Genomic DNA, 11074 nt, shown 5'->3' with positions numbered 1-11074 from the left:
GCTACGGCAGCAGGTTATGGGCGAGGCACACTATGCTCGCTATTCTGTTCATCCTGGTTCTACGAAGATGTACCATGATCTTAGATGCCTATACTGGTGGAATGGTATAAAACGGGATATCGCAGAGTTCGTCGCCCAGTGTCCAAATTGTCAGCAGGTCAAAATTGAACATCAGAAACAGGGTGGACTGTTGCAGGAAATGGAAATTCCGACGTGGAAGTGGGAGATCATTAATATGGACTTCATCACAGGTTTGCCTCGCACTCCACGGAAGTATGATTCCATCTAGGTTATTGTTGATAGGCTGACAAAATCAGCTCATTTTCTCCCCGTCAGAACTACTTATTCCACGGAGGATTATGCCAGGCTTTATATTAGAGAAATTGTGCGGCTTCATAGAGTTCCTATATCTATTATCACTGACAGAGGTGCTCAGTTCACAGCGAACTTCTGGAGATCTTTTCAGGAAGGATTAGGGACTCAGCTGAGCCTGAGCACAGCTTTTCATCCTCAGAGTGACGGACAGGCCGAGCGCACTATCCAGACGCTTGAAGATATGTTGCGAGCCTGTGTTATTGATTTCAGAGGTAGCTGGGATGATCATTTGCCATTGATTGAATTTTCTTATAATAACAGTTACCATTCCAGCATCCAGATGGCTCCGTACGAGGCTTTGTATGGCAGGAAATGCAGGTCACCTATTGGTTGGTTTGATATTGGCGAGACAGAGTTAATTGGGCCAGATATGATCCAGCAGGCCGTTGATAAGGTGAAACTTATCCGAGAGCGACTATTGGCAGCCCAGAGTCGACAGAAATCATACGCTGATAAACGGTGTCATCCTTTGGAATTCCAGGTTGGTGATTGGGTATTTCTGAAGGTATCGCCTATGAAAGGCGTAATGCGGTTCGGCAGAAAGGGTAAGCTTAGTCAGCGTTATATTGGGCCTTATCAGATTGTTAGAAAAATCAGAAATGTCTCCTATGAGTTAGATTTGCCATCTGATTTGGAAGCGGTACATCCGGTATTCCATGTCTCTATGCTCCGCAAATGCATTGGTGACCCTTCCAGAATATTTCCTGCGGATGATATTCAGGTGACGGAGCAGTTATCGTACGAGGAGCAACCCGTATCCATTTTGGACCGTCAGGTAAGGAGGCTCCGGAACAAAGATGTAGCCTCTGTTAAGGTGCTGTGGCGGAACGATAATAGGGAGGAAATGACTTGGGAGGACGAAGAGGAAATAAAGAAGAAATATCCTCATTTGTTCCCTATGACCACAGGTAATCCTGAATCCTTACTTAATTATGTTTCAATAATGAATGTGCGTCATACGTGCTGTCTATAAACATGAACTCCCCCAAGGTATTTTCAGACCCTATAAGATTAATTTAACATTCGAGGACGAATGTTCTAAAGGGGGGAGGATGTTATATCCCGTGTTTTCATACGTTTGGAAAGACTTGAAATATATTGGATTTTTGAGAAATAAGGTCAAATTTGATTTTCGTTTAACATAGGAGTTGTGCATGAAAGAATAGAGTTATGGAAGTGTGGGACAAGGCTAAGGGCAATTTTGGAATTTTGGAAATTTGTTTCGGGATTTACGAAATATGATTCATTAGTCATTGGGCTCAAAAAAAATTGAAATGAAAAATGAGGCCCAATGTACTAGGGGTGGCCGGCCAAGCTCTTGGTCTTGGCCCAAGTCCACCTAGTTGATCATGTGCTAGTCATGTGATCAACTAGTATATACTTGGATAAGCACTAAGACAATTCAAGAAGCATAGAACAACAAGCCAAAAAAAAAAAAGAGGAGCTCTCGGGTTTGAGGGCAAAAATTAGCCACCAAAAATCTTGCTCTAAAAATTTTTCTCTTGTTGGATTTTCACTAATTCAAAGTTCCTTTACAACTTGGTATAGTTGGTTTGGAGAAAAGAGGTCTTGATTCCTCAAAGTGATCATAAATCCAAGCAAAGAAGAGGGAGTAAAAAGGTAAGAATTCATCTCCTTTTATTGTGTTATGGAGTCTTGTTTGTGTTGTAGTATGTAGAAATGTGTTGATTGTATGGAGAAATGGAAGTTTGCAAAGTGGGTGTGTGCTATAAGTGTATGGCCGTGTGTATGTATATGTTGTATAGCTATAATGTGTTGAATTTGTGTTATATTCTAGTTGTGATTGTGGTGAAATGCATATTGGAAATGAAAGTGGAATGAATTGAGTTGGAGTGATAAAAAGAGCACATGGCCGTGTGGTGTGTTGGAGTTGGAATGGAAATGAATTAAGTTTGCTTAGTGTGTTAGTGTGCTATTGTGATGTTTGCAATGTAAATGAAGATAGAATGATATAAGTTTGTATTGAAATGGAACGTAGAAACTTACGTCGCTTTAGTATGATTTTCCGACATTAGGAAAATGAAGTTATTTGGTTGTTAATTATGATGATCATTGACGAATTTGGAAAATTGGAAACATGTTATGAATATGTATGCCAAAGATTAGAAGTTTTGAGTGAATTATGACTTTGGCGGAAAGTTTGTATATTATGTATATCGTGCGTATAACTTGAGGAAACGATATGAAATGTTTCAAAAACCATATTGTGATGATCTATATTGATGATGAATGTGAAATCATTAATATTAGTTTGAAGATTTAGGTTGGAGTGAAGGTTATGTCATTTTGTTAAAATGATGGATAGTTGTGCCATATTGTGTTTCTAATGTTTGTTGTTGATGTTGATGTTGTTGTTGATGGTTTTGAGCCGAGTTGAATTCTCGGGGATGCTATATGTATAGGCGAAGTGCTGCCGAAATTTCGGTAGACAAATATGAGTTGAATTGAATTTGTAGCATCTATAACTTACAATTGGTAAATGTGACCATTTGCAGATTTCCGACGAAACGGGGAGTGAGCTTGGATAGGCTTAAAAAGCTCAAAAGGTATGTAAAGCTACCCCGAATCTTCTTTTGGCATGCCTAAGTGTATTAGAATCGAATTCGGGCCTCGAAAGACTTTCTGCCCATCGGAATCCGCAATTGAAAATATCGCTTTTTCCTTCAGTAAGATTGAGCCCTTTTGGTTTGTATTCTTGGAAATTATGCAAACTTTCTCTAAACTCCTTGAAAAGCTATAGAATGTCCGTAGCACCTTTATAGGTGACCCCATAAGCTTAAAGGGCGTAATTTGAACCCACCGCCTTGCTTGTTCCGAGGTGGGCCCACTATTCCCGGTTTTGCCCTTATTGTACTCAAGTCTTGCTTTCGAGCGGTTTTTGAAAGAAATGTTTTGACTACCATTCTAATTACCTAACAAACATTGTTTTAAATATTTCATTAAGTCTGATAAATTGTTTTGACACTCGGAACGATTTCAGAAAGGTTATACTTCTGTAATTTATTATGATCCCATCCGACTTCATTGGATTGGTTTGTCATTAATATGCCTCATCGAGTCTCTGAAAATATTTATACTATTTTAATTGCATTTAGTCTCTCACTACTACATTCGTGGATGCCCCAATGTTTCCCACACTGAGCCCGGGCCAGGATATGTTGTCAAGTGTGATCCTTTGCATTGTTCACCGTGCCTCGATGTGAGGGTGCAGGTATACGCGTACATGGGTTTGTGGAGTATGATGTGCCATGTCCGCTTGTTCTGATATGATTTGCTATGGCCATTTGATATGACATATTATGTTACGGGGTTATGCCCCTATTCTGATTCCTCTGCGTTGTGGCACCAGCGTCGGGAGGGTGGCCACGTTCTGTCTGCCGAGTCCCTTGGCAGGGGCCGGATTTGATATGACATATGTTTCTGTACACACTCTGCATGTTTTGAAAATATGTATCTGATACTTTCGATTTTCCGTTTACTTTCTGTATGTTCTGTACCAGTTATGAGTTTGTTTCTGTAATTCAGGCTTTACATATTCAGTACATATTTCGTACTGACCCCCTTTCTTCGGGGGCTGCGTTTTCATGCCGCGCAGGTACCGATGACAGGTTTGCTGATCCGCCCGCTTAGGATCTTATTCTGCTATTTTGGAGCGCTCTTTTATTCAGAACCATCTTTTGGTACAGTCTGTCATTTCTATATATGTATATTCTCGTTCATGGGTACGGCGGGGCCCTGTCCCGTCACATGATTCTGTCGGTCTGTTTAGAGGTCTGTAGACATGTTTGTGGGTTGGGGTCTTTCTGTACAGATGTGTGCTTATGTTGTGTTTGGGTTATCCCATTCGCCGCGGCGGCCGGTCCGCATATGTTTAAATGTTGCTCCGTTGGCCCTGTGTGGCCTTTGTTGGTATTTTCTGCGTGCAGCGTATATGGGATAGTCCGTAAAACAAAGGAGACTCTGCCGAAATGTTTTTCTGGAAATTATCTAAATTTGAAATAAAGCCTTGTCGGCTTCTGCTATATACTAGAATGCGTTTGATAGAATTGGAGATAACATTTGATAGACGTGTTGGGTGCCCAGATCGGGCACTAGTCACGGCCTACGGGGTTGGGTCGTGACATGGAGCTCTTCTATGTAGTCCCTGAATAAGAATCTACAGATCAAGTTTGTCTCCCTGTTCACCTGCGGGCATGACGCAGCGTCCACAAACAAAAGGACGTCAGTACGAATAATGTACTGAGTATGTAAATCATAATCAATATCATAATAGGAGCATAAGAGACAACATAAAAAATAACATAAGATGGGAGATTCGGGGGATAGTAGCCATCATCGTAATTACTTACTTGTCTTTCATAGGGACCTTCCATTTCTAATGCATGCTCATTTACATACATATATACATATACATATATCCATATCCGCATCCATATTCATATACATATTCGTATCCATAGCATACCCGACTATGAAGGTTCGGTGGTTTCACATACCCGGCCATGACAAGGCTCGGTGTCATACATACCTGGCCCTACCAAGGCTCAGTGTTATCCGTACCCTACTGCAATGGTGTGTGCGCGATAGGTATTATATCCGGCCATATAAGCTCGGTGTTACATAATAGTCGTACATACTTAAATCTGTATATACATAGGAGTTCATGAGTATTATCGTCATCATTGACATCATCATTTTCATTATGTTTATCCTTAGAGGATCAACTATCATATAAAAGAGGCAATAGAATCGTGAACGTATCGAGAATCGTAAGCTTTGGAAACCTTAGAGATAGAGTCATTTGGAAGACATTATGGAACTCATGAAAGGATACATATAGCAAGGGAACCATGCCTTAATGAAAGAAGGGTTAGCCTTACATACCTCTTCGATTTCTTAACTATTTGGCGTTCACCGTTGAAGCTTGAATAATCTACATTTAGAAGGATTCATACCATGGTTAAGCCTTAATGACACTCTTCAATTCAAACTAGAATAATTCACGGTCTAATGAAAATTGGGTAGCATTTCCCCTATTTCGCCAACTTCCATTATATCACAAAACAACTCCCAACGACGACAATAATATCCACAATATCATAATCAAGTATTCACATTCAATTTAGCCTTCAAAATTCATCCTTGTGTTCAACTTATGCTAGCAACTTCAAACCCATTTTAGCACATTTTCATATAATGCTTCTTCAGCACCATTATTACTTTTCATAGCAATATTATACCCATATTATACTAAGAATCATAACTCAAGTTGGCTTATTACTCAAAAACATCATAAAAACTACATTTAGAACTCATCTTCCACTTTTTCCTTCTACCCAAGTTGTTCAACAAACAAACATTCTTGATAATATGTAATGAGTATGAAATCTAACCTTTTATCTCATAAGAATGATCTTTGGATCAACCTATCAACTTATATGAAAACCCTAGTTCAATATCAAAAGAATTCTTGGAGTCTATTAACCCTAGCAAGACCTCTAGCACATCGGTATCTTAATTCTTGATATTTAATCTCTCTTGGATTTTGGCTTGGATTAGTTTGTGGAGTGGAAGAGAGGGTTTTAGAGAGCCTTTGGATCTGATTTGGTGAAATGAGATGTCCAAATGAAGTGGAATAAAATATATAAAATGGAACTTAAAATCCCGTTGGGCAATTCTGCGGCCATTTTGACGGGCCGTATAAATTCCTACGGTCCGTCAAAATGGTCCGTAGAACTGCCCAGTCAAATATGGTTCACTGTGACCATTTGACGCTGGGCTGGTGTAGTTTGACGGACCGCAAAATTTTCTGCGGGGCGTCAAAATTCCTGCGGGCCGTGAAATGGTCCGCAAAAATTTTCTGCTCAGACAGTATGTCGTAGAATAGCCATAACGTTTTACTCAGACGTCACATTGAGGAGTGATTTGTTTTGTTCGAAACTAAACTCGATGAACTTCAATTTGGACAAAAGAAACACACCAAAACTCCTCATATTATAGGAGATATGCCCCCACCAATTTGGACCAAAATTCTGTCCGAAAACTTTCCAAGTTTTACCAAAGTTCCCACAAACTTAATTCCTTTATTTGCTTGTTCTTAAATCCTTCCATAGCTCATTTCATGGGATTAAACCCCCATAACTATAATATGAGAACATATAATCTCATATATCCTAAGGTAACTCCCATTTTCGCGATTAGGACAACTAACGCCTAACGAATCTCAACGGACGAAACTACGAGGTGTAACACTGCGCAAGCTCAGCTGCAGGATGAGGGACATGGCAGCATAAGTTGGAGGAAGAGGGTCAGGTCTTTAGGGTTTTACCAAGAGTTCAGAGGCGTTCCGAGGCAGCAATTCTCTAAGCCACCCCGGAGTCTCAGAGTTTCCAGTTCTCGAATTCAAAGTGGTTCCAGTCAGGAGAGATTCCTGGTACCATGATGTACGCGGTGTCAAAAGTTACATTCTGGACTGTGCCGCTTGGGCTCGCATGTTCGTTATACGTGCGCTCGGCCAGGCCATCTCAGGCGCGATTGCCCATGGATGTGTGGTAGAGATAAGATTTGACCTATGGGGTTAGTAGTTGGCTCTTCATCATCGGTACGCCCTCCAAGGCAAAGGCCGCAGATACTAGCAACCTGTGATAGAGATCAAAGGGGAATGCCCAGTCCAAGGGGATTTCAGCATCATACCTATGCATTAGCTGGGTGATAGGATCTTAAGTCTCCCCCTGATATTGTCCCAGGTAAATTGTCAGTATTCTCTTATGATGTGTATGCATCGATTGATTTGAGTTCAACACTGTCATATATTACTCCTGACGCGTTGACTGTGTTGAAGCGAAAATCTGAGCCAGTCAAATAATTTGAGATGTCTACGCGCTCTAGCGACCTAGTGATTGTCATAATTATGATTTATGAGTAAGTAAACCTCCCCAAAGGGAGTTGATTGGCATAATGTGTAGAAAAATATATACATGATGGAATTTTAGAAATGGTGTGCAGGCACAATTTATGAGACAAACTTTATTACTTATATCCTTTTATGATAAACAATTTTGCACTGCTGAGTTGCATATGATGTGTGTTTCGATATGTGTTTTATTGAGGTATGGGATGTGTTTTCTGGGCTATGTGCAGGTTCTGGATTGTTATGTTTACAAGGGAAGCTCTGCCGAAATTTTCCCGGGAATCTAAAAGAAATTGTGGGGACCATAGACAGAATTGTCACGAAAAGAAGAGAAGGCCAGCAGTGAGTGATTAAGGACGAAGCTAGTGACTAAAATGTAAGACCAACAAAGCGAGTATGTATTATACTAAGGGAATGATAAATAGGTTAGGATGGAATGAAGAACATGGGAAGAGAGAATGGTTTGTTTCAAATAGAAAGAATTTTTATATACTAATTTGAATTAAAGGGATAAGCTCTCTAGAAGAAGTTGTAAGTTGGAAAAAAATTGGCTAGCTCTCTTCGTTTGGGGGGAACATTAAGTTATGAGATAAACTTGATGTGTATGTGTAAGCCGATGCACGATGCACTGAATCATATGAGTAAGCTAGGCTCCACCTGAGGAATATAGTGGGAGAAGCTTTCATGTCACTACAAGCTAGCCTTAACCACTTTGGTGACACCTCGAGAAAAGAGATTAGTAGAAATGTGTTCACAAAAGCTCCTTGCCTAGCAATTGGTTGACCTTATGATCGCAGTTGTGTTCTATGTTATAGTTTAAGTTATGCATCCAGGAATTGGCTCGAACGATTATATGACAGGGATTGCTATTACAGATATGAGGGAAAATAAAAATAGGATAAGATTGATCGGTGAAACAAAAGTGTCACGACCCAACCCCGTAGGCCGTGACTAGTGCCCGATCTGGGCACCCAAACCCATCTATCAAACGTATTCAAATATATTGCAAAAGCCGACAAGGCTATATTCCAAATACAGATAATTTCCAGAAAAATTTCGGCAGAGTTTCCTTTGTTTTTCGGACTAACCAGAATAACCCTGTACACAGCAAACACCAACAGAGGCCACACAGGGCTAATCAAAGCAATGCACAAACATATGCGGACCGGCCGCCTCGGCGTATGGGATCGCCCAAACAACATATATACATAAGCATACAGACTGACCATAACCCACAGACATGTCCACAGACCTCTAAACAGACCGACAGAATCATATGACGGGACAGGGCCCCGCCGTACCCAAATAGTCAGATATGCAGAAATATATACATGGCAGAAGATATATATACCAAAAGTGGACTCCGAATCAAAGGAGCACTCCGGAATAGCAGAAGTGGAGCCTACAGTGGTGGATCACCGGCGTCTGTACCTGCGGGCATGAAACGCAGCCCCCGAGAAAAGGGGGTCAGTACGAAAGATGTACTGAGTATGTAAAGCATGGAGTACAAAACAAATATAGGCCACAACTGAAAGCGAACAGACTACAAAAGAGAGAAATGCCGAACAGTATATCAAATGTTTATCAAAAACATATATACATAATGCAAACAAAATCATGCAAAGCTCAGGAACGTGGTCACCTCTCCGACGCTGGTGCCACACACAGCATAACACCAGAAGGTTCAAATCTCCGTACATCCCCGAACACACACATATGAGCGTATCACATCACAGCCATATCACAGCATAACTCCAAACGGAACCCGGCCCTATGGCTGCCTCGGGGAACCGTAACACAGCATACGGCCGAATCATCATAGAGCGCACGAATCATAACCGGCCCGGGAACCAGTGAACGAAGTCATAGTAAGGCACGAGCGGAGTCGTGAGCAAACAATGCACTTTGTATATAAAAATAGCCTTTCAAAACTTGATTACTTCATAAGTCAGTTCATTAACCAAAATAGTCAAATAATTAGTTAGTACAAAAGTTTATTTCACAAAAATGTTTCCAAAGTGGTACGTATGGCTCAAAACATAGCTTGTTACATCATAATGTTCCGAACATTATTTCATAGAGGATAATTTCAAAATCGAAGATTCTTTGTCGAAGCTTATCCAAAAAGAAAGCCTAGTAGGACAAATAAGGCATCTCGGGGTCAGCGGGCCCACCCCGGGTCAAATCGAGGTGGCGAACATAATTTATGAACATTTCGGGTCTATAAGATCATACATAAAGATTTCAAAGTAATCCGATTGCATTTGCATAAGCTTCGGACGTTTGATTGCTTTCTAGCCAAAATAGGAACATTAGGCTTCAATTGAATTGAATGAATAGTAGCCATTTTCTAGATCGGATTTCGAGGAGCAGAATTGCTCCCGGGGTTCCGATATCAACCTAATATACTTAGACATGCCAAAAGAAGAAGTGGGAAGCTTTACATACCTTAGAAACGTCTTATGCTCACCCCAAAATGAAATCCTGTTTAGTCCAGAATCTGCAAATGGTCAAAGTTACCTATTAGAGATTCTTAAGCTTAAAAATTCCATTAACTTCATTTCTGCCTACCGAAATTTCGGCAGCATTTCCCCTATATATATAACATCCCCGAGACTTAGCTCGGCTCAATAAACATTAACACAATAGCCCAAACATCACAAACATCATAAGCCGCAACTAAATCGTTCTAACTTCAACGTTCTTCCTCACTATATAAGTTGACAACTTTCATTCAAACTTCGCAATACCAAACTAATGTCCATATTATTGTATTCATTCACCCATTCAAGGTTAGTCAAACACATCCCAATTATGTTCCAAACAATATACATAAGTTCAACCAATTCGCTACTTTCCATATTGCATCTCAAACGTCAACAACTACGACGAACTTACTAACTCGCATTGTTTTATTCCAAATTCATTAACAACAACCATAATCCACATTTAAAGTCTTATTTTCACAATTATATAAGAATATACAAAAATCATATAAATTCTCATAAGAACCCGCAACGATTTTCCAATGCCAATTCAACTCGTTAAACATTCATTTACGCCATAAATGCCACAACGACGCAATTAGCAACTAAACAAAATCAAATTCACCTCCCTTCCACACTATCATGGCTCACGGCCAAACACACCCCCTATACACACACACGCCATTCCCAAACACCACAAAATTCCATAATCTTCATGCCACTTTAATCACTATAACATATATATCCATTCCCTAACATAAAAACATAGAAATCTTACCTTTTCTTGAAATTCCGACTTGCCGCAAACGCCGCTCTTTCGCCAAACTAATTGTATCACGTCGGAGAGCGCCTTGAACTTACTACAACACAAGAAGGACAAGAATTTTAGATCAAGATTGGAGGCTAGAAATTTTTTTTTCTTTTCCAAAGGGTTCGGCCGAGAGCTTTATTTGGAGCTCAATGGTTCAAGATTTTATTTCTTGAACTTTCTAATAGCTAAGGATGAATATATATATTCCTCTTGTCTTGATAAGGAGCACATGCAAATCACATGACCCATTTGTGGGTTTGGGCTTGCACATGGACGGCCACCCCTTGTGGTTTGGGCCTATATTTTATTTTATTTTGTTGAGCCCAATTCGTTAAAACTCTCGTTTTGTAATTCCCGAAACTAATTTCCGAAATTCCAATTTTACCCTCGGCCTTCCCCAATGACTTAGCACCAATAGTTTCATAACCAACATAGTCATATTATCTAGAATCAAAATATTTTCTTATAACA

The sequence above is a fragment of the Lycium barbarum genome, chromosome 8 (genome assembly GCF_019175385.1).
Source record: "Lycium barbarum isolate Lr01 chromosome 8, ASM1917538v2, whole genome shotgun sequence".
NCBI lineage: Eukaryota > Viridiplantae > Streptophyta > Magnoliopsida > Solanales > Solanaceae > Lycium > Lycium barbarum.
Note: the sequence above shows the minus strand (reverse complement) of the source record.